General features: G+C 46.8%; 1 protein-coding gene across 1 annotated transcript in view; it reads right to left on the reverse strand.

The window, feature by feature from the left end:
• iqsec3b (IQ motif and Sec7 domain ArfGEF 3b) overlaps window positions 1-24575 on the reverse strand; it is a gene marked incomplete at both ends in the record, with an annotated part of 155345 nt that overhangs the window by 83641 nt on the left and 47129 nt on the right. The window lies entirely within an intron of this gene.

Consider the following 24575-nt stretch of genomic DNA (forward strand, 5'->3'; position numbering starts at 1 on the left):
TAAGTAAGGGTGCAACTTGCACCGTGCAATCCATTCTTTGTGGATCTAGCCCACAGTATTTCTGACACTGGGAATACATTCCCTGAGATTCATAGATGTCCCTAGAATCAGATACCAAGAACATGCAAATGGACCATATTAAAAAAAAAATCTGTAAATGTGTATTCTACATTCTCATGGAATGAATGAGATACAAAAAAAATTATTATAAAAAAAAAAAAAAAAAAAAAATCTTTTTTGTAATTAATTTTGAGTTAATTTTCATAACGCGATAATTTGCTGTGTAATTAATTAATCTAATTAACGCGATAAACTGACAGCCCTAATATTTATGTGTTACTATAGTGTAATTGTGTATTCATGATATACGTTGTCAGCTGACTGTGCTGTCTGTGTCTGTTTCAGGGTGCCTTTGCAGGACCTGATCGCCGTCATGCGCTCTCTGGCTGTCATCCCGGTCGCTACATGTGTCCTGCGCACCGAGCTACTTCAGCTACGACAGGAACGAGACGAGACATTCCGCGCACTCGCTGCTAGAGTGCGGGGCAAAGCAGAGACATGCGCATATAGTGCGGCATGCGTGTGTGGTGCGAACGTCGACTACACCGACCACATTGTCCGCGATGTCCTGCTCAATGGCATTTATGACTCGGACATACGCCGCGAGACGCTGGGGACAACTGACATCCTAGTCAAGCCAGTTAACGAGGTAATCGCGCTCGTCGAGAACAAGGAGATGGCCCGTAACACTCTCCCGTCGTCCTCCCTGTCAGTCATGTCGTCATTCCGGCGCCTTAAGACGACTCCACAGACGAGCCCTGCCCCGAGCCCTGCAGACGGGGCTAAACATGCGTCATGCCCGGAATGCAAGAGCGTCTTTAACATTTTCACGGAGGGGCCTCGCGGGTGGAATCCTAAGCCTCACCAGGTGTGCATCGGCTGCTACAGGGCCCGCCGACAACAGAGGCGTCAACAGCCACCATCCGACGGTCAACAGGCCGCCGTGGGGTCGGAGCTGATTTCCCAGGTCTCATTGGTGCAAGCTGGAGCCCGCCCTGGCCGACGTTGCGGGAGCCATCGCCGACGCCACGCCCCTACGTCGCATGGCTGTGTCAACAGGCCTGCACCTATCAGACTCGAGTACCACATCTTCTCCAAGGGCGAATGGAGACGAGCCAGGCTGAGAGACCACCCCCGAGCACTGATCACCATCTCTGTGGACATGTCAGTCGGACGGAGGGATGGCACCAGCAACCGGGGCTCAGCCAACAGGGCTCGGATATCTGCCGTCGCAGACACTGGCGCGCAGTCGGACCTTTGGTCTCTGGAGGAGTTCCTGGCCTGCGGTTTCGCGCAGGACGACCTGCGACCCGTCAGCCTCAGCTTGTCAGCCGCCAATCGATCCCCCATAGCCATCGAGGGAGCGTTCTTCGCTAGGCTCTCGACGACCTGCAGCGGGGGGCGCGTTACGTCGTGCCGTTCCATGGTATACGTGAGCAGCTCAGTCCGGGCCATGATCCTCTCCTACGAGTCGTTGCTCAACCTCGGCCTCTTATCAAATCAAATCAAGAGCTAATAGCGATAGCAACTGAACATTTTGAAAGATTAAAGATAGAGCTGATAGCGGATCTATTTGAGGCACAGGGGCGGCGCAAAGAGGGTCACGTCCTCCCCGTCTTAGTCACGGGACATTCAACACTCCGGTCATTGCTCAGGGACAGCCGGAGACAGGGAGATAGGGGGCGGCGCAGAGAGGGTCGCGAACTCCCCGACATCATCGCGGGACATCCGGCACTCCGGTCACCACTACGAGACCTCCGGAGACAGGGGGGCACGCAGAGGGGGTCGCAACCTCCCGGCCTTCATCACGGGACGTCCGACACTCCGGTCAGCACTCCAGGACAGCAAGTCATAGGGGGACAGGGAGACGGGACAGGCGTTAGACAGCTCATGAGATTGTAGTGGGCGGACATAGCAATAGATACAAGTGGTAAGCATATATGTGAATGGAGTAGATATATGAAGTAAGCGTATTATGTGAATAGAATAGAAGTACTTAACCCAGCAATGAAACCGCGTTGACTGTTAATCTGTTAACAGTCTGTTAATATTGTTAATCAGTTGACAGGACCACGGACAGACGACGGTGAATAATTGATCCAAGGCCTCGGAGGTGCATGTAGAGCAGTCACTACAATCTTGGCCAAGACCCCGAGGCATCCATCACCTTAGTCAGCGCCAGGAGACGGGCACTCAGAGAGATGGGGGGGGGAGGGAAGGGAGGGGGGGGGGGGGGGGAAGAGTTAGAGAGTTCCCATGTTTGTGGTGCTGCAAAAGAGCAGACATGTAGTACCCTGTAGTGCCATGTAGTACCATGTAGTACCCTGTAGTGCCATGTAGTACCCTGTAGTACCATGTAGTGCCATGTAGTACCCTGTAGTACCCTGTAGTACCCTGTAGTGCCATGTAGTACCCTGTAGTGCCCTGTAGTACCATGTAGTACCATGTAGTACCATGTAGTGCCATGTAGTGCCATGTAGTGCCATGTAGTACCATGTAGAGCCATGTAGTACCCTGTAGTGCCATGTAGTACCATGTAGTACTCTGTGGTACCATGTAGTACCCTGTACCCTAACTAAACTAGACAGATTAATCTAAAGGTCAGTCCCCGACCAGGTGAGATCAGGGTAGGTTGAAGGAGAGAGAGAAAAGATGAGTCTTAAGCAGGGATTTAAAAGCTTCGACAGAGCAGGCGCCCCTGATGACGGCAGGTAATTTGTTCCACAGGTAGGGAGCGCGTTAGACAAAGGCTCTATGGCCGGCGGATTTCTTTTTAACCCTAGGGGTCGATAGAAGCCCCGCATTTTGTGAGCGCAGAGCACGAGCGGGCGAGTATCGGGAGATGAGATCGGATAGATAGAGCGGTGCAAGCCCATTTAAAATTTTGTAGGTGAGGAGTAGCACTTTAAAGTCAGAACGGGCTTGGATAGGAAGCCAGTGTAGGGCGGACAAAACTGGTGTGATGTGATCAAATTTTCTAGTTCTAGTTAGTATCCGTGCAGCCGCATTTTGCACGAGTTGAAGATTTTTGATGCTTGAATTAGGTAGGCCTGAAAAAAGTGCATTACAGTAGTCCAGACGTGATGAGACAAAAGCATGAATCAGGGTTTCAGCATCAGCCAGAGTTAAAATGGGGCGTATTTTTGCGATATTACGAAGATGGAAGAATGCAATTTTGGTGACATTTTTTATATGTGCATTAAATGAGAGGGAGGAATCAAAAATTACTCTGAGGTTTTTTATGGTGGAGCTCTGGGATACATGACAGGTATCACAAGTTGAGGGAGATGTCCTGAAACAGGCCTCTGTGGTTTGGGGGGCCAACAATTAACATCTCAGTTTTATCTGCATTAAGGAGTAGAAAGTTTTGCGACATCCATTTTTTGACGGCAAGCAAGCAGGCCTCAAGGTTTTGTAGTTGGGAGGAATCATTTGGCTTAATAGGTATATATAATTGGGTGTCATCAGCGTAAAAATGAAAGTTTATGCCAAATTTGCGTATGATATCGCCGAGGGGTAGCATGTAAATCGAAAATAGCAAAGGGCCCAGGACAGAGCCTTGTGGGACACCACATTGCACTGGGAGGGTCTCAGATGTTAAATCATTATAGACCACGCAGTGTGTTCTATCAGTTAAATAGGATTTAAACCAAGCTAGTGCGAGACCCCGAATGCCAACATGATTCTCAAGCCGACCTAGAAGAATCGAGTGATCGATAGTGTCAAAGGCTGCACTGAGATCAAGCAATAAGAGCACAGAAGTGAGGTTTGAGTCAAGAGAGAGCAGTAAGTCATTTGTGACTTTGGTAACCGCCGTTTCGGTGGAGTGTAAGGCTCTAAAGCCAGATTGAAATGATTCATTAAGATTATTGTTTGATAAATGGTCAGTAAGTTGCGTTGCGACGATCCGTTCTAACACTTTGGATAGGAATGGAAGATTGGAGATAGGTCTGTAATTTTTCAAGATTAGAGGGTCGAGGTTCGGTTTTTTAAGTAGTGGTTTAATGACGGCTGATTTAAAGGCCAGGGGCACCACGCCAGTAGACAAGGAGGTGTTGAAGATATTGAGTAGGGCAGGGCCTAGAGTTGGGAAGAGTTTTTTGATGAGAGTTGCTGGGAGAGGGTCAAACAGACAGGTTGAGGGTTTAGCCGCGCCAACCAGTTTAGAGAGGGCACTAAGTGAGATGTTTTCAAGGCAGCATAGCGTATGACTGGAATCAAAGTCAGGGGGAATGCCCGTCAAAGGTTGGGAGGGACTCTGATTGTTGAGTAAAGCAACAATTTCATCTCTAATGAGGTCAATTTTCTTGGTAAAAAATGTCATGAATTCGTTAGCCGAGAACGCATGGTTTAGGGCACTTGGTTGTTTCTGCGTAAGTTTTGCAACTGTGTCAAACAGAAACTTTGAGTTGTTTTTGTTTTCATTTATGAGCCTGGAAAAATATGAGGTTTTGGCAAGTGAGAGTGCCTTTTTGTAGTTACGTAAACTATCATTCCAGGCGAGGCGGAATACTTCGAGTTTGGTCGAACGCCATTTATGTTCAAGTTTGCGACAAGCCTTTTTAAAGGAGCGTGTTTCCTCCGTAAACCAGGGAGTTAGTTTTTGCGGAGCACGTTTCATTTTAGGTTTAAGGGGAGCGACAATGTCGAGCGTGCTACGAAGGGCGGCATTAAGTTTGTCTGTAAAGAGATCAAGGGGGCCAGAGTAAGAGAGGAAGGGAGAGAGGGTGTCTGGTAGGCAGTTAACTAGAATTGGGACAGTTGAGGCGTTAATACGACGGCTCATTCTACACTGTCTGGGCGAGAAACCGTCAGATAAATTTGAAATTTGATGAGGTAGTGGTCTGAGAGAGCAGGAACATAGGGGGAGACGGTCAAATTTGACACAGTGAGACCGCGGGCTAGGACTAGGTCAAGGGTGTTCCCACCACTGTGAGTGGGTTGGTCAACGATTTGAATGAGACCGACAGAGTCAATGATGTCGGTAAAAGCCTTATTTAGGGGATCTAGAGTTTTGTTGGAATGAATGTTAAAATCACCAACAATTAAAATGTTATCTGAGCGCATAACAAGCTCAGAGATGAAAGTTGAAAATTCATCTAGGAAGAGGGTGTAAGGGCCTGGGGGGCGGTATAGGACAGCCATTACAAAGGATGCAGTGGAGGTAGGAATCAGACCGCCACACTTTCTGTTGGGTGGAGAGGGATGCAACAGGAGCACCTCAAACGAGGAAAACTTACAGTTTGCGTCGGATATAAAGTTGTGCTTAGAGTCATAAATTAGAGCAACTCCGCCTCCTTTCTTGGAGGTGCGTGCGATGTGGGAGCTACTAAAATTAGGGGGTGAGGCCTCGTTTAAGGGCAGAAAGTCATTAGGTTTAAGCCATGTCTCAGTGAGGCCAAATAGGTCGAGACTATGGTCTGTTATCAGTTCATTTACCAAAAGAGCTTTGGTTGGCAGAGAGCGGATGTTGATAAGGCCAACCTTCACACACTCTGTATACTTAGCGCGGTTTTCAGCCATGCGGGTAGGTTTAATCGCAATTAAGTTGGCATGGTTTATCGCACAAGGACGAGCTGGGTAAAGCGGAGCGTAATGGGATATTCTAGTTTTGATTGGGTATACAGGTTTAAGGGTAGAGATAGAAAGAGAGGAGTGGGGAGCCTGGTGGAGGAGGGACCGAGCAAGAAAGGTATAAGGATTGGCAGGCTCCATCGGTTTAGCATGACTAGCAGGCTCGCTAAGAGCCTGAACCCTGGCATGCTTGTGGGGTGGCTGTCAGCCCGAAGCTATAATCTTGTCTATATTGCGAGATAAGAGAGAGGCGCCTTGCATGTTAGGATGCACGCCGTCCTTTCTCAGCAAGCCAGGGCGCCCCCAGAAAGAGGACCAGTTATCCACGAACCCTAAGCCCTGTTCTTTACAGTATTTTTCCAGCCATCGGTGTAGAGAAGCTGTCCTACTCATGAACTCATCATCATGCCGGTTTACAGGCAGGGGGCCAGAGAAGATTACTCGATGCCGACTCATCTTTCTGGCGAGGTCAGAAAGCCTAACTATGTTGATCTTTGTGACCTCAGAGACTTTCATCCTACAGTCATTATTTCCGACGTGTATAACAATATGGTCGAATTTATCTTCAGTGGGTGGGATATGTGGGTTACCTTTTGCCTTGACTATGCTATTCGCGAGAAATCTCAGGTTGGCTTCAATGTCGGTAGCTCTGGCTCCCCCATAACATTTGATCTCGGCTGGCTTACCTAGCTTAATATGCCGGGTGATGGAGTCGCCAATCACAAGGACGGGAAGACGGGGTTGCAGTGGAGGCCACTGCGTACTGGGACCGGAACCCGCAACACGTGTAAAATCATGTTGCGGAGCAGGTGCTGTTGAGGCCGAGGCCGAGCGGTTACACTGCCGCTCCGTATTGGGCGCAAAGGCCTTGTCCTGAGCACTATGTCTGGGACTCTCCAGACAAGAAGACCTCGCTAGAGGCTCCTTAGAAAAGCCTGTAGTGTCCGAGACGTCTAAAGCTGACTGTTTTCCTGACTCAAGTTCAAGGACACGACTCTCTAACTGAGTTAACCTTTCTAGGAGAGAGGGACAGACAGGACAGACAGAACACATAGCCATGCTTACACCAGGTAGAGCAGGAACAAATAAAAATACGAAGTACTATGGATCAACTGCTAAAGGCTATGTGTATGAAGCCGATTGAAGGTTTAGCTAAGGAGCTAAAACCAGTGGGTCGAGTTAGTTGACAAGCTAACAAGGCAAGACCAGAAAAAGCAGGTACAAAAGAGTGGCCTGCTAGAGGAGGGCAGGTGAGGGGCAGTAGATATACACTCGGTTGCCTCCTCGGAGAACTCCAGCAGGAAAACTCCAAGTCTTTGTCTGTCTTAGTTGGTCGCCGGCGCTCTGCTGGCGCTTGGATAGACTACACTTAAATCCCTAATGAATATTGTCCCACACCTGTAGGGGGCTGGTCTCTGAGTGATTGGACTAATTACCACAGGCTGCTCAAGTCAAACCCAATAGGGTGAATAGAGCCTGATTGATTCAGAGAACAAACAATTACCGAAATATACAATGGATTGGGAACTAACTTACATTACTCAGCAAGATCAGTGTAGTCAGCTCAGGCTTAGAGCAATGTGAGCTACAGGCAGCTGTATTTAACACAGGCCTTGACTCTGAGTGATTGGACTAATTACCACAGGCTGCTCAAGTCAAACCCAATAGGGTGAATAGAGCCTGATTGATTCAGAGAACAAACAATTACCAAAATATACAATGGATTGGGAACTAACTTACATTACTCAGCAAGATCAGTGTAGTCAGCTCAGGCTTAGAGCAATGTGAGCTACAGGCAGCTGTATTTAACACAGGCCTTGACTCTGAGTGATTGGACTAATTACCACAGGCTGCTCAAGTCAAACCCAATAGGGTGAATAGAGCCTGATTGATTCAGAGAACAAACAATTACCAAAATATACAATGGATTGGGAACTAACTTACATTACTCAGCAAGATCAGTGTAGTCAGCTCAGGCTTGCCTATGAACTTCCCGTCGGACGACGTTACAGGGGGGCCCAGGGCCGGGCGTAGCCCTGACACGGCTGACCAGACCGACCGTTGTCCGTCAATGCTATTAGGTCAACCAACGGCGGCTGCGTAGGGCCAGGTGACCCCCAGGACGCACAGTGCTCATGCCCCCAGCGCACGGTCCCCCCCGCGCGCCCGCGGCACTGCCATTCCCCTGTACGCCAGAGAACAACAGCCGGATGAAAGGTTGGCTACTCGGGAGATATGCCTCGTCAATGTTCAACACCTGCCCTCATAGGGCATTGCCATGCATGGAAGGACCGCCTATCGAGATGCACGTGGATCCCGCAGCTACACCGAAGGCATGCCACACCGCGGCCAACGTGCCTCTACACTGGCAGCGGAGGGTCCACGATGACCTCCTGCGGGACGAGGCCCTTGGGGTCATTGAACATGTGCCATACCGCAAGCCTGTCACGTGGTGCCATCGTATGGTAGTCACTCGGAAGCACGACGGTTCCCCCCGTAGAACCGTGGACCTCTCCCCCCTCAACAAGTTCTGCCAACGTGAAACCTTCGCCACAGTCTCCGTTCCACCTCGCATGTCGCATCCCGAAGGGCACCTGGAAGACCGTCACGGACGCCTGGAACGGCTACCACAGCGTCCCCCTGCGTGAGTCGGATCGCCACCTCACTACCTTCATCACGCCCTTCGGCCGTTGGCGCTACACCAGGGCACCACAGGGCTTCCTGTCGTCAGGGGATGGCTACAACCGCCGGTTCGACGCCGTCCTCTCGGACTATGAGCGCAAGGAACGCTGTGTGGATGACACCATCCACTATGACACTGACCTGGAGCAACACTGGTGGAGGACCATCGACTTCCTCACGCATGTCGGCCGGTCGGGCATCGTGTTGAACCCGGATAAGCTTCAATTCGCGGAGAGGTGCGTCGATTTCGCTGGCTTCAGGGTGTCGGAGTCTACCATCGAACCACTCCCGAAATACTTGGACGCCATCCGGGACTTCCCTACACCGGGCTCCACGACGGATATCAGGAGCTGGTTCGGCCTTGTTTTCTTTTTTTTTTATTTTATCTTTCTTCCCCTCCTTTTTCCCGATTTTTCTCCCATCCCACCCTTCCTGGTTGTTGCGTACTTTCCCCTACTGTTGATCCGGGAGACCGGAGACTGTCACATGCTTTCCTCCGACGCATGTGCAGCCTGGGGCAGGCCAACCTGGCCGCGCAGGTTCTCACCGGGGAGAGTGTAGCATGTGGGAGGCCACACTATCTCTCCTTAGTTCCAACCCTTGCTGAGCAGGCGCCCCGACCGAACTGTAGGGGTCGCTGTCCACAACGCCCAGGACCCACCCTTCAGCTTTCCCACCCCCTGATACAGCCAATTGTATCAGTGTGAGAGGCCAGCCAAGCTGATAGCAACGCCGGGAGCTGGATTCGAACAGGCGAATCCAGTGTCTCCCAGTGTTGGTGACGAACGTAATCTCCGTGCGCCACCTGCCCCCCCTGATTCGGCCTTGTTAACCAGGTGGCTAACTATGCCCAGCTGCGTGACACGATGGCTCCATTCAAGCCATTCCTCAGCCCACGTTGTGTGTTCCGATGGTCCCCCGCTCTGGAGGAGGCCTTCCGGACGTCCAAGCAGGCCATAATTGGGGCCATCCGTGAGGGCGTGGAGATCTACAACATGCAGAAGCGTACCTGCCTCCGCCCTGACTGGTCCAAGCTCGGCATTGGCTACTTCCTGCTCCAGCAGCACTGTCACTGTGCCTCGGGCATACCGGACTGCTGCTCAGGAGGATGGAGGATCACCCTCGCGGGGTCGCGTTTCCTGTCCCCTGCGGAGCAGCGTTATGCGGCTGTTGAAGGAGAGGCCCTGGCCTGCAGATGAGGCGGCCTCTGACCTCACCGCTCCTGCCGGTGCCTTCCTGGGCACGCCGCTCCCGGTGCCGCGGTCGCCACCGACGCTGCCCCTGCCTACTCGGCCGGGCCGCGTGAAGAGGCCGCCTGCACGTTACGAGCCCGAGTCCGGCAGCTGGATACAGGATTTAGACCGTTAATCTATTCCGACCCTTAGCTTTCCGGTCTGGGGGGGATGAAGAGTTTATCGCCGGCCACTAGAGGGCAGCGTCTTACCAGCATCCAACCGGATATGCCTTGCACTGCGCTGTTATTGCTGCCAACAATATTAGGAAAGCCAATACATTCGAAATTTTTTAAAGGCAGCTTAAAAATCTCTTTACCAAAGCATTTGACTGACTTTACATTATTATACTGCACTATTTCTCTGTGATTGACATTGCACTATTTATCTATGAATTATTCCCCATGTTTTTATCCTTTTTTATTTGATATATCCAAGGCTGGACATCCGTATTAGTCAATTACTGTTTTCCCACAGATAGGCAGGACGTTTTGGGACCGTGAGCTGTTACGGTTTGGTAGGTCTGACAAAAAGCAGTTTGACAAAAAGCTGGTGTTGGAAGAGGCACTGGAGAACCTGACGAACATGCTGCTGGTGCTGTGTCATATCCTTGGAAAAGATAAGGATGTCGTCTAGGTAGACGAAGACTGACACACCTATCAAGTCCCGCAGCACGTCGTTCACATGCGCCTGGAAAACTGCGGGTAAAAGGGCATGACCAAATACCCAGATAGTGGCCATTGGGTGTGTTGAAGGCAGTCTTCCACTCATCCCCCTCCCTAACTCATCCCTGACCAAATCCTGAGCCCCTTGCAGAGACTCAAAGGCAGTGTCCATGAGGTGAAGGGGGTAGCGGTTCTTGACGGATACGTCATTTAACCTGCGATAGTCTATGCAGGGGCGCTGTCCTCTATCCTTCTTAGCTACGCAGAAGAAGCCCACAGTGAAAGCAGCGTCTCTCCTCTAGCCACCGCCGCCTCTCAGTGCTGGAGAGCTGCGACCGAATCTGTTCTGCCTCTGCTGAGTCCATAATGGTCAGTCGATCTGTTATGGTTTGGTAGGTGTGTTGGACCCAGGTGCAGTGCAGAACAGAGACGACGAGAGACAGATGTTGATTTTCGAATAAAGCACTACGTCTTTAATTAGAGTAGCTGAATGAACACACACACGATGGTGATAAACAAAAGGGGAGAAATCTCTGTCTCCAAAACACGTTAAATCTGGATCACAATACATAAGAACTCATCACAATAATCCGGGAAAACAAAGGGGAGAAAGCAAGGTCTCCAAAACACACTAAATAGTAATTCCGTCAAACGACGGTGCTGCATATATATAAGATAAGAATAATCCTTTAACAACGAAAATAATTTCGGCAATAAAAGTGGCACGGCGATTCAAAACATCGCAAACAAACTTATCCTCCGTGGCAAGGAGCGATAAGACTAAACATGTAGGTATACTCACGGACAGTTTCAGTGATCGACTGACAGTGTTTGTGTGTCACGGAAGAGAATATAAAAAGACATTTAATGAGTCACACCAGGTACAAATAAGTGTAATTAGGACAGGTAGACAGGCCAATTACCCACCAGGTAACGCTAGAGGTTTGCTCCCTGAGGAGAGCAAACCCCAAACGTTACAGTGAGCAGGAAATGTGAAAGGCTTTACAGACCAAGTATTGGTGTATTATTATTTTGATTGCACTGCACTGCACTATTTTACTGTCTATTGCTTTTATTACAGGTTCGAAACTGTCGGGTATTAAACTGTGTGTGTATCAAGCAAGAAAGACTGTCAGGCTTTAAAACTGTGTAAGACCCAGGCCTAGAACCGCGCCCTGAGAGGGAGGTTTGTCCTGAGTGGGAGGTTCGAAGGGTCAAAGTGGGTATCAAACAAGAGGGAATACTGTCAGGTTTTAAAGATTTTTTTTTAAGCGTTTATCGCTTTTCATGGTCAGACATGACCGACAGATGAGGAGAGGATGAACGGGAGAAGAGGCGGGGAAGACATGCGACAAATGGAAGTCACCGGGAGTGGGAAGCGAATTTGCGACGCAGCGCGATACATGGTGTGCTACTAGAGCGCCCCAAGACTGTCAGGTTTTAAACTGTGGATACCAAACAGAAGGTAAAGACGACTTTGAACTGTACAGTAACAGTAATCCAGAATTTTTTTATTGCACTGTAAAGAAAGTGGGATTTCATAGTATATCTGCACTTCATGTATAGTATGCTGGGTATAACCTTTATCATGTTTTGTAACAGATTACAGAAATTCAAGAAGCCTATTGGAACGTGAGGTTCTGATATGATTTGATTAATATATCTGCATTATTTTATCCCACTTCATGCTTTGCTCTTGCTGCTTGTTTTACACTGATTTTATGTCTTAATTCTTATTGATGTAAAGCACTTTGAACTGCAATCCCCTGTATGAAAGGTGCTATACGAACAAAGTTATTATTATTATTATTATTATGTTATCGGCAGGTACAGAGCAGTTGGATGAGATGATATCGGCAGGTACAGAGCTGTTGGATGAGATGTTATCGGCAGGTACAGAGCTGTTGGATGAGATGTTATCGGCAGGTACAGAGCTGTTGGATGAGATGTTATCGGCAGGTACAGAGCTGTTGGATGAGATGTTATCGGCAGGTACAGAGCTGTTGGATGAGATGTTATCGGCAGGTACAGAGCTGTTGGATGAGATGTTATCGGCAGGTACAGAGCTGTTGGATGGAGATGTTATCAGCAGGTCATTTGATTTCCATGATAAATCCTGCTTTCGTGCCTTTTAGGTTAAAGGTTGTTTGAACTTTGGTGAAATAGGGGTGATATGATATTCTATTTTAATCAATTGACAGCACTAGATATTATACAATATGATATAATACAATATGATATGATATATGATATCATATCCCCCACATATCCCCAGATATCATATCCCCAAGTGGATCAATAAAGGAATATCTTATATGTGATATGATATGGTATGATACAATATGATAGGATATGTTACATACATCTTCAGTAGTGGTCGCTAGCGGACAGTCCATTGCTAGGGTCGCAAGGTTTAGGGACTACTTTATGGCAAAATAAAGATGGCTCTTGTGTTTCATAAATTAAAATGTATGGCGGAGACAGTGACGGGGTGTTTTGATGATATGTGTAAATAATTTAGTAAAAGCAATAACCCACTCCAGGCCGTGAGACACTGTATGGAAATGATATCACAGCATAATTTCCATATATATTGGCCAGGAGTGGGTTAGCTGTGAGCTTTCCTTTAACCATATCAATACATGGGTAGGTGGTTTCAGTGGAATTGTGTTGCTAGGGAACAGGTTAAACAAAAGTCTATTTCCATGTTGTCAAACTGAAACCCTCTTCTCCCCCCTATTTCAACCCATTTTAAATCAGAATATAGATGTTTTACTCCAGCGTTGACCAACATTACCGACGTAAACAAACCTTTTATACACAAAATACAGCAAATACATTTAAGAACATTTGATATTTATTCACCTCTTGTCCAGGGACTTGGAGACAGACATCACACAGAGCGGACTGACATGGAAACAGCTGGAAAGCAAAGCACAGGACAGAGGACCCTGGCGAACTGTTGTCGACGGCCTATGCTCCCCCAAAATGAGCGATAGGCGTAAGTAAGTAAGTTGTCTAGTGTTAGTCCTGTGTTACACTCCCAGACCAGCCAAAGTCTGGGAGAGTCAACACCACAGACACAGTGTGAACAATGGGTCTCGCTGTCCCAGACAAGGAACAGACAGTATGAATGATGTGAACAGTGGTATCATGGCGCAATCTAGTGATCACCTACAGATGATGCACGCTGTGGTGATAAATCTCCTGAACAGTATGCTGTCGTTGCATTTATTGTTGATGTTACAATTGTTATCTGTTTAGGTTGTTCTCTGTGTTTGTATCTCTGATTCTGTGGGTTGTATAGCCTAGTCCTTGTTCCTGTTGTGTTTGATTATGGTATTAGTTCTTATTTCCTTTCTTCCCCCAGCTGTCGTCCATTATTAATTAGTGTTAATTAGTGTCAGTATTTATTGCTTGTGGTTTGTTGGGATGGTTCCTCCGTGTTTCCTGTTCCTGTGTTGTCTTTGTCAAACGTCGTCCTTGCCATGTAGTTGTTTTCTGTCTAAAGTAAGTGTAAATTAGTTTTCTGTTTTATTGCTCTTTTATTTCGTGTGTTCAGTCCGTCTTCTGGTTAGGTTTTGTTTTGTATTTAGAGCCAGCGCGGCTGTGCCTATTGTTTGTGCTTGAATGGACATTTGTCACGTTGCTAAAAGCTCTTTAAATCGTGACAGTCGTCTCCTGCCTCATATCCCTGCTCACTCTCGTCCTGCTGCCTTGGGTTCTACCTCCACCTTACCCCATCGTTACAGTCCTGGCTTGTATCATGAAGTGAGTCAATCAACTACATTTACATTTAGTCATTTAGCTCTTATCCAAAGCGACTTACAAGTTCTGTACAACAAGTCAGTAGGAAGGGTACAACTCTTTTAGTTAAGTAACAACATTCGTCAAACAGTGTCAAACTTTAGCATAGTAGGTAGTAATATAAGCAAGGAAGATTATTTAGTAGAAAAGTGCATGATCTTTTTTCTTTTTTTCTTTCTTCATTTCAGATATTGTCCTGACTGTGGTGGGAAGTTTGTTCCACCATTGTGGAGCAAGGACTGAGAATAACCTGCTTGTCTTTGATGACCCCCCAGGAGCTCTGATAGGAGTGGGTCTGAGGTGGCCAGAAGATGTAGAGCAGAGTATTGTTACCCAATAAATACAATACACTCTTTTTGTGTTACAATACAGACCAGGTATTAGTGCCTTGCAAAGTGCAGATAGGAGGTTTTCCCCCACTTTTCTTTATGCAGAGGTTTTGTCATTTGGAGGGAGCTGTTCCCTTTGCTGCACAGTATGCCAGGTCAAGGACCTTGAAGCCGATTTGTGCGGCAATGGAAAGCCAGTGCAGCTCTCTAAGAAGTGGGGTAACGTGAGCTCACTTTGGTAGGTTGGAGATCAAGAGGGCCGCATGTAGTTCTGTATGAGTTGAAGTGGCTTGGTGGCGGTAGTGAGTAGACCAGCTAGCAGTGCATTGCAGTAGTCGAGGCGAGACATGACTGTTGATTGAGCTTCTTTTGTCAGAAAGGGACGGATCCATCTGACGTTGCTCAGGAAGAATCTGCAGGTTCTGGTCGTTGTGGCGATGTGAGTAGATTTTATATTTATTTATCTGTTGTCTAGTGTTAGTCCTTGTATCATGAACTCGATCAACTAGAGAATTAACAACATCTCTTCCATTTCTTTGGTTGCTGGTGGGGCTCAACCCATTGGTTTACATTTGGATCACTAATTGTGCCTTCAAATCTTATATTATATTATATAAAAAAAAAAAACGTATCTACTTTTTCTCCCCATTTTCTATTTTTCTCCATTACCCAATTTCGTATTGTCCAATTCTACCCTCCCCTGTCTCGAACGTTGGTAGGCCATGCCTCCCACAAGCCGGCTGCAATGTGGACTAAGCCTTGCATCACGTGTCCCCTCCGGTACTCGAGGAGGCAGCCGTCGCATCTTTTCACCTGCACAGCGCAATCTCTCAGCGGCGAGGGTCTGCGTGGGAGGGACACGCCGCCCCTGTTGCTTCCTGATTCTACTGCGCAGGCGCACCAACCGACCTGTAGGAGTCGCTGTCCACAACGTCCGATCCCCACCCACCAGCTTCCCACCCCCTAATACTGCCAATTGTATTTGTATGAACGACCAGCCAAGCTGGTAGCAACGCAGAGAGCTGGGCTCGAGCCCAGCATATTATATTACATTTCTATAGTACTATGGTCTCTTTGATGTACAGGAGTTATCCGTCATTCAAGAGGTGCTTTGCCACTATGTATGCATATAGAAATGGCTGTATTTGTGTGTGTGCGTGTGTGTGTGTGTGTGTGTGTGTGTGTGTGTGTGTACATGGTAAATGGCTGCATTTATATAGTGCTTTTATCCAAAGCGCTTTACAATTTGTTCCTCACATTTGACCCATTCACTCACACATTCACACACCGCCAGCGGAGGCGACCATGCAAGGTGCCAACCTGCTCATCGGGAGCAATTAGGGGTTAAGTGTCTTGCTCAAGGACACTTCGACACGCTGCAAGGGAGGAGCGGGAATCAAACCGGGAACCTCCGGACTACCAGACGACTGCTCTACCTCCCGAGCCAATGTCACCCCTCGTGTGTGTGTGTGTGTGTGTGTGTGTGTGTGTGTGTGTGTGTGTGTGTGTGTGTGTGTGTGTGTGTGTGTGTGTGTGTGTGTGTGTGTGTGCGTGTGTGTGTGTGTGTGTGTGTGTGTGTGTGTGCAAGAGAGAGTGAGGGATAATGGGAGAAATGCAGAGAAACAACGAGATAAAGGAAGAGGGGGAGAGAGAATGAAGCAGAGATAGAGAGGGATAGAGACAGATAGAGGCAGAAAGAGAGGGGGAGAGAGAGGGGGGGAGAGAAAGGGGGATAGAGAGAGAGATAGAGAGAGAGTAGAGAGAGAGAGAGAGAGGGGGGGGGTGAGTGTGGGTGCTGGGGGCTTTATCTAAAGTCTATTAGAGCACTGGCTTGGCCAAGTGCTGCATCAGAATACATTAGAGTACATTAGAATACATTAGAGGCTTTAATAGCAGAAAGGGTTATTAATGTATCTGGACAGCAAATGCCCCTTAATGTCACTGCTTCAATACACTGACCTACACGCACACACACACACACACACACACACACACACACACACACACACACACACACACACACACACACACACACACGCACACACACACACACACACACACACACACACACACACACACACACACACACACACTCACTTATAAACACACAAACACACACACACACATCATACTGGCACACGCATGCACATACACACAAACAAACATACTGATACAAGCCTGCAGCATACTCTATCTCTCTCACTCCACCTGCAGCATACTCTATCTCTCTCACTCCACCTGCAGCATACTCTATCTCTCTCACTCCACCTGCAGCATACTCTATCTCTCTCACTCCACCTGCAGCATACTCTATCTCTCTCACTCCACCTGCAGCATACTCTATCTCTCTCACTCCACCTGCAGCATACTCTATCTCTCTCACTCCACCTGCAGCATACTCTATCTCTCTCACTCCACCTGCAGCATACTCTATCTCTCTCACTCCACCTGCAGCATACTCTATCTCTCTCACTCCACCTGCAGCATACTCTATCTCTCTCACTCCACCTGCAGCATACTCTATCTCTCTCACTCCACCTGCAGCATACTGTATCTCTCTCACTCCACCTGCAGCATACTCTATCTCTCTCACTCCACCTGCAGCATACTGTATCTCTCTCACTCCGTCTGCAGCATACTGTATCTCTCTCACTCCGTCTGCAGCATACTGTATCTCTCTATCACTCCGTCTGCACCTGTGATGTCACAGAGCGAGAGAAATGAACATGTGTCAACTTACATCACTCAAAGTCCAATAGAGAGCTACAGCCAGAGGAGACACGCACTCACACACACACACACACACACACACACACACACACACACACACACACACGAACGAGCCCTAGCACGTACACGTGAGCCAGAAAGACACACACAGCATGCCATCTCAGGGGAAGTGTGCTGCTCAGATGGCTTTAGCAGCACCAGGCATATATTACACAACCTGCTGTGGATAAACCTCCCTGCGTGTCTGTCTTCTAATCTCATCTCCTCCGGCTGCTTTACATGGCTGCCGTGCCGTTAACACATCCAATCACCGCCGGGCTTGAGCAGAATCACTCAGTGGAGGGGAGATGATTAGAGAGGAATTCCAGCAGACAGATGGGGGGAATAGCACGCATGGAGATCGCTCAGAACGAGGTGAATTACAACAGGTTGACAGGTTATTTATAGAGTATACGACTAAACAGAGAACACGTTCGCCGGAGAGGAGTTGTGACGGACAGAGGGATGGAAATCCGTAGAAATGGAATGAATAGAGTGGAGATGACGACGGAGGAAGGGTATTGTCCAACCGGGCGGTTTTCGTAGAAATAGATCAAGCGGAGACTGAATGAATGAATGAATGAAAACTTTATTTAACAGATTGCAGAATGGGTACAATATAGTACGGCTCAATACACACAATTGTTAAGGGGATGCAGACCAGAGAAAGACGTTTGTCTTTCATAATGACTAGTCTCTGACTAGTTTGCGATACTTAGGAAAGGAATTCCTACAGGCAGCCGTTATTCACTGAAGGAACACCGACAGACAGATGGATGATATTAACAGAGATAGACTGAAAAGAGTTGTAGTGGGAAGACTTCGGATGAAAGGTTTTCAGGAATCAAACCGATACTGATTACATGCAAAAATACCAGATGTTGTTTCTTGCCATGAAGAACTGGCAAAACAGTAGGTTTGGGTAAAGAACTCTGTATCTTTAAGGGTACCGACCGAGTGACACCGGTACTACAGAGTGCCGAGTCACGCTAGATAAATCAGTACCAAATTTGGGTACCTCTACATGTTTAGTATAAGAGTGTAATATACTAGTCAAGAGGGAGCCTTTTCCACACATATATATTGGGTCTGAGGATGGCCAGATAATGTTGATATTTATGTATTGTATGCATGTATTTAAAAACACAATACATGACCATGTGATTTAGTTTGTGTGGTGTGTTACAACAATAAATAACTAAATGTTCTAAATAAATAACAATGTTGAAATTGAGAAGTTTGGACTTATTATTTATTTTTATTTTATTTTTACAATTGAAATAAAAGTGTGTTATTACAGAGAGTTATGTACCGAAAAAAGGTACCGTTGGGTACAGATACCGAATTCCAGGAAATGGTACTGGTACCAGTATTGGTTAATGTGAACGGTACTCAACCCTACAAAACACATCATTACATGTTTGTTTTATACATATTGATCTATGCAAACAGACATGACCACCCTCTCTACTATTGATTAAAAGGTTTCTGTATCATCACCTCATCTCCCCTGATCGTGTGTACATAGTAATTCTACTTTAATTTAATTTAAGTCTACTACATTAAAGGAAAACTCCAACATTTTGGGAAATTAGCTTATTTGCCATCTACCCTGGAGTTAGACAAGAAGATACATATCTTTTTCTTCTCTGTGCATGCAGTAGGAGTAGGAAAACGTTGGGAACTAGGATAATGGAGGAACCTACTTCCAGTGACTGATGCTAAGCTAGGCTAACGGTGCGCGTCTTCCTACTCCTACTGCATGCACAGAGATAAGAAGAAAAAGGGTATGTATCTTCTTGTCTAACTCCAGGGTAGATGCCAAATAATTTCCCAAAATGTTGGAGTTTTCCTTTAAAGCCCAACCTCCAGGTTAAACCCTACTGATCAATTATGGGTAGTTTACATCATTGGTATATAATTTCATTATTTATTTATTTCCATATGACACCGGAAATGCCACTCCGAAAGAGTTAAAAAGGTTCACGCACGAATAACATGCACGCGCGAATCAAAAAAGCTTATCAAACGCCGACGTCACTACAGGTGCATATTAATGAGCCGAATCTAAAAGCTTATCAGACGCTAGCACGGCCGTGACGTCACTTCAGGAAACGTATGCCTTGCCCGTCCGGGTCATAGTACTACTCGATATATGGCGCTGGCTAACGTTAGCATTATGTCTATTGTCGTGAACCATTTGAGATCGGGGCATGTAGAGGAGTTTGGGGAACGAGTAAAATCATGTGCAGGTCCTCTTCTCAGACCTGTGTGGTGGTTCTCTCCTCTTTGTGTGCCCCCGTCCTCGCGGGTGTCCTGCCGGGGAGCTTGTGGACACGGCGGCGGCGGCCGTAGGGTGTTTGAGCCTGTAGCGTTAGTTAGCTCATAGCTATCGTGTACCACTATCCTTTGCGGGCTCGAGCACCCTGCGGCTGCCGCCGTTGTCGCGTCCGTGGGCTCCCCGGCGGGGTACCCGTGGGGACGGGGGTGTACAGAGAGGAGAGAACCATTTTGGGTCGGCCGTTCATGCCGGCCAGCGAGCCGGATGTCGGGATATGTTGTTAGCACAATAGCCACCAAGCTAAGCTATGTTAGCTTCTAATGGTGTATACACAAACACAATATGTACAACGACACAATGATTTACATTATTACAAATATGGTAACGTGGTTGTGGCTTTTAGAGATGGATGGCTATAATCACGGAGCAATAATGTTGTTAGGTGAAACAGATACATTTTCATTCGGCTAGTACTAGTAGTAGCAAGGCTCTCTGCCTGCAGTGCCTGCCACTAGCTGTGTGTGACTCTCAGCGCCCCCTGGTGAGCCCCCTGGTGCCCTGCACCTCCTGTGACGACATCATTTCGATTACACGCGCACGTTATGAACCATTGATTAAAATATGCACGTGCGTGGTGATTGTGTTGGGCAGACAAAATGTTTGATAAAAACGCTAAAACTGCGTCAATTTCAATACTTTTTTTCCCTTCTTCATGAAAGTCACTGTTGGCCTAGTCCACATTGTTTATTGAACAAAAATACAACATGAAGGTTGGCCTTTAAGCTCTCTCGTCAGACCATCCTGATGTGTATTTCTAAGGGCGGCTGGGTGGCGCAGTGGACATTGCGCTCGTCACCAACGCAAGAGACACCGGGTTCGACTCCGGCTGTCGGCGCTGCCTCTGGCTTGGGCCGGTCGTCATACGAATTCAATTGGCAGAATTAGCGAGTGGAAGTCGATGGGTGGTAATCTGGACGTTGTGGACAGCGACTCCTACAGGTCGGTTGGGGGACGCCTGCACAGCAGAGACAGGAAATGACGGGGGTAGTGTGAGCCTCCCACACGTTACACCTCACCAATGAGAGTCCGCGCTGGCAGGTGAAAAGATGTGACAGGCTGCCTCCTGGAGGGGACACGTGATGCAAGGCTTCTATCCTCCCTACAACCGGCCAGTGGGGGGCATATGCGAGCAACGTTCAAGACAGGGGAGGGAAGAATTGGCACAATGGAATTGGGATGGGAGAAAAAATTGAAAAAGAGGAGAAAAATTGGATAAAAAAAACATTCATGTATCTCTCTAAGTACATTTCATAATTGTTTATAGTTCGATTTTCCACCACAGAGCAGATATCATTAGAGAGTAATATCAAACCTCAGCCGCATACTATTCAGAGAAATAGAACAAGTCGCATCTAGGAAGGGAGCGCGATGCCAACAGCAGGGAGGTAGTTATAGAAATAGAATGAACAGAGTAGAGATGATTCATTAGAGAGATAAACACCGATGGACAACGGTTATAGAATTAAGCATTACATCACGCGCAGGAGTGGTTTGTGAAAAATAAACCATGCCTAGGGGTGGTCGTTAGACCCCCTAGGCATGGTTTATTTTTCACAAACCACGACTAGGCACGTGCACACATAGAGGCCAAGGGGTGCCTGAGCACCTGCCTTTTTGAGCCTCATCAAAAAAGTGCCCATTTTGAAAAATAAAAATAAAATAAATATTTTTTTTCTTTTTTTTGTTACGCATATAGACTGCCCTTCCAACTGAAAAATGTCAGGATAGAATCAAAATATTAGGTAAAGAGAGAGAGATGCCCCATATTCCATTGCAGTTTGCACGGCCTCCTCAGCGTGCCTCTCTGCGGACCTATATGATATGATAGAAACCGCTGTGGCGCATACAGTTGAATGCTGGTATTACATTCATTGAGGGACACGAAGAAGTCAAGTCCGATGGGATTTGGGAATCTCAAATACAAATCGGGATTGGAATAAAAAATGCATTATATTAAACAATACAGAATATACAGCACTTCTTGAACATTTATGGAGATGTATGGGCCTTTTAAGTCAGTGATAAAAGTGTCTTTCAAGGATAAGTGAGCTCCTGCACTGATTATTATAGTTCAATATTCAATATTTGATCACCAAAACCCCCCAAAAAGCATAAAAAGGGGGCCCCCCGCCCAAAAAGGGCCCTTAAAAATCGTGCTCGCGCGCTACGCGCGCTCGGTCTACATATACACACAAGTGTAGTGCCCTTTTCAGCCTTTGAGCACCTGCCCCTCTAAAGTCCTGTGCACGTCCCTGACGACTACAAGTGGTGTAATGCTTTTATACAACTGGCACATTCATCCAACCTTATTGCTATACAATAAACACACATTAATCGAAGATTTATTGAAAAAACCATCCGCCAGAAAAAGTAGTTCCCACAACAACAAAAAAGAGAAGTTGCCTCCATGTGGAAGCAGCTCGGAAGTGCATCCAACTGTTCTCAGTAGGACATCCAACCAACTAACACATCCAACTGTCTTTCAACTAAGACATCCAACCAACTAACACATCCAACTGTCTTTCAACTAAGACATCCAACCAACTAACACATCCAACTGTCTTTCAACTAAGACATCCAACCAACTAACACATCCAACTGTCTTTCACCTAGACATCCAACCAACTAACACATCCAACTTTTCTTTAGTTTTTAACCTACTTTCTATAGAACTTCATTCTTAGATGCTTCTATAGAAAGTAGGTAAAACAAATTAAAAAAAGTTTTCTTTGCCCTATAGGATTTTTTATTTTTATTTTTTTTAACCTACTTTCTATAGAAGCAGCTGGGAGGTGCGCTGTTTTAAGTGAGCGTGGGTTATTGAATAGATTTATTGCTAATTTTATTACTGTCCGCCTTGTTTCCAACTGGTTAAGTTTAGGCCCTCTTTCGAAGTTGGTTAAGGTTAGAGTTTGGAACCAGGGCTGGTGGTCTATCGCCCTGCTCTAAAGACAAACTCTAACCTTAACCAACTTCTTAACCAACCTTAACCAGGCGGACAGTAATAAAATTAGCAATCAATCAATCAATCAATCAATCAATCAATTCAATAGGCCATGCTCACTTAAAACAGCGCACCTCCCAGCTGCTTGAAAGTAGGTAAAAAAAATTTAATAAAAAATTGCAAATTAATCAATCAATCAATCCGCGCGATTTTTATTTTGTTCCACAATGACTCATGACCCATCAATTACATCATCCAACATTGTTTAAAGAACTAAGACATTCGCCGTGACAGAATCGGTTTATATTTAGTTGTTATGACGCTATCAACATATCCATTTGTTAAAGATTATTGTCCGCCATCTTGTTTTTTCCTAAAAATCCGCACGGCCGAGTGATTGTAATTCGGTTGTGGGCGGGTCCTGGGACCAGGAGCATGGAATTGTGAAGAATACATACGTGTAAATTGACTGTTTCAGCCAATCAGAATCGAGAAATTTGCATGCCGTTGTATAAATAAGAGTAGAGAGACACTCCAAGAGACAGATGGACACATTTCATGAAAGACAGCGAAGTGCACATCGCCATCTGACAGTCAGGGTTGAACACAGAGTTGACTTAACATTCGCAGGCATTCACACGTGTTCACAGGCGTTCACAGGCATTCACAGGCGTTCACACGCGTACACAGGCATTCACACGCGTTCACAGGCATTCACACGTGTTCACAGGCGTTCACAGGCGTTCACACGCGTACACAGGCGTTCACACGCGTACACAAGCATTCACACGTGTTCACAGGCGTTCACACACGTGTTCACACACGTTCACAGGCGTACACAGGCGTTCACACACGTTCACACACGTTCACAGGCGTACACAGGCGTTCACACACGTTCACAGGCGTTCACAGGCGTTCACACACGTTCACAGGCGTTCACACACGTTCACAGGCGTACACAGGCGTTCACACACGTTCACACACGTTCACAGGCGTTCACACACGTTCACAGGCGTTCACACACGTTCACAGGCGTACACAGGCGTTCACACACGTTCACAGGCGTTCACACGTGTACACAGGTGTTCACATGCGACCATAGGCGAGATTCAGGGGGCCCCCTCAACATCAAATATGGGGCCCTCGTCTTATTATAATACCCCCCCCCCCCCCAGCATGAGAATGTAGCGGGCCATACACATTAGTTCCTGTCTACTAGGTGGTGATTTTCAAATTGTGAGGTGCAAGCAAATCTTAATGCATAATATTACAGTGATATGTCATATCGATGGCTGAAACGCAAAAAATCTGCAAGATTTTATGATTTCACTTTGGATTATGAGAAACCTCCTATCTGGTAAGTATTGTTACTACACACAATATAGTAATATAGTCCAAAAGCAGTGTATTGGGTATCCTTCAAAAAATTATTTTTGTTTTCTAAAAAAAGACAAATGTTCAGATAGGAGGTTTTGTGTTTCAGCCATGAATATATCAAATGAAACAGCAAATAATTAGGTTCATGCATTGTATTCTACCTCACCCAGAATCACAATTGGAAGCCAATGAAAATAAAATGTTTTAGGCTAATTTGCTCAACAGGTTGGAAGCTAGCCACTAAACTTGCAACAACACAGTTTAATTACACCATGGAGATAGATTTCCATGACTTGGTTTAGGTAAGGAACAAGGTGTCTTCTACAAGGTGAACAACTTTCTGTGTTGGCGATGTGCCTTTTCAAGCGTTTCTTTAATTTATCCACATTGGCACAGTGCGCGCATTTGCTTTGTCAATTTGGATTGAAACAGGTGAAAGATAGTTAAGACTGCCCATGCGACCGCCCCCCCCCCCCCCCCCCTCCCCCAACCACCCTCACACACACACACACACACACACACACACACACACACACACACACACACACACACACACACACACACACACACACACACACACACACACACACACACACACACACACACACACACACACACACACACACACACACACACACACACACACACACACACACACACACACAATAATACACACAAACAGACACCGGAACGGCCCACAGTAGTTCAGGAAAAGTCTGAGTTTTACTCTGTGATTATGTGATTATTATGGTAGTCTTGGCCATTGCGTCATTCCTGGGTTGCCATGGGTGCCTT

The sequence above is a fragment of the Notolepis coatsorum genome (assembly GCF_963971535.1).
Source record: "Notolepis coatsorum genome assembly, chromosome: 18".
Lineage (NCBI taxonomy): Eukaryota > Metazoa > Chordata > Actinopteri > Aulopiformes > Paralepididae > Notolepis > Notolepis coatsorum.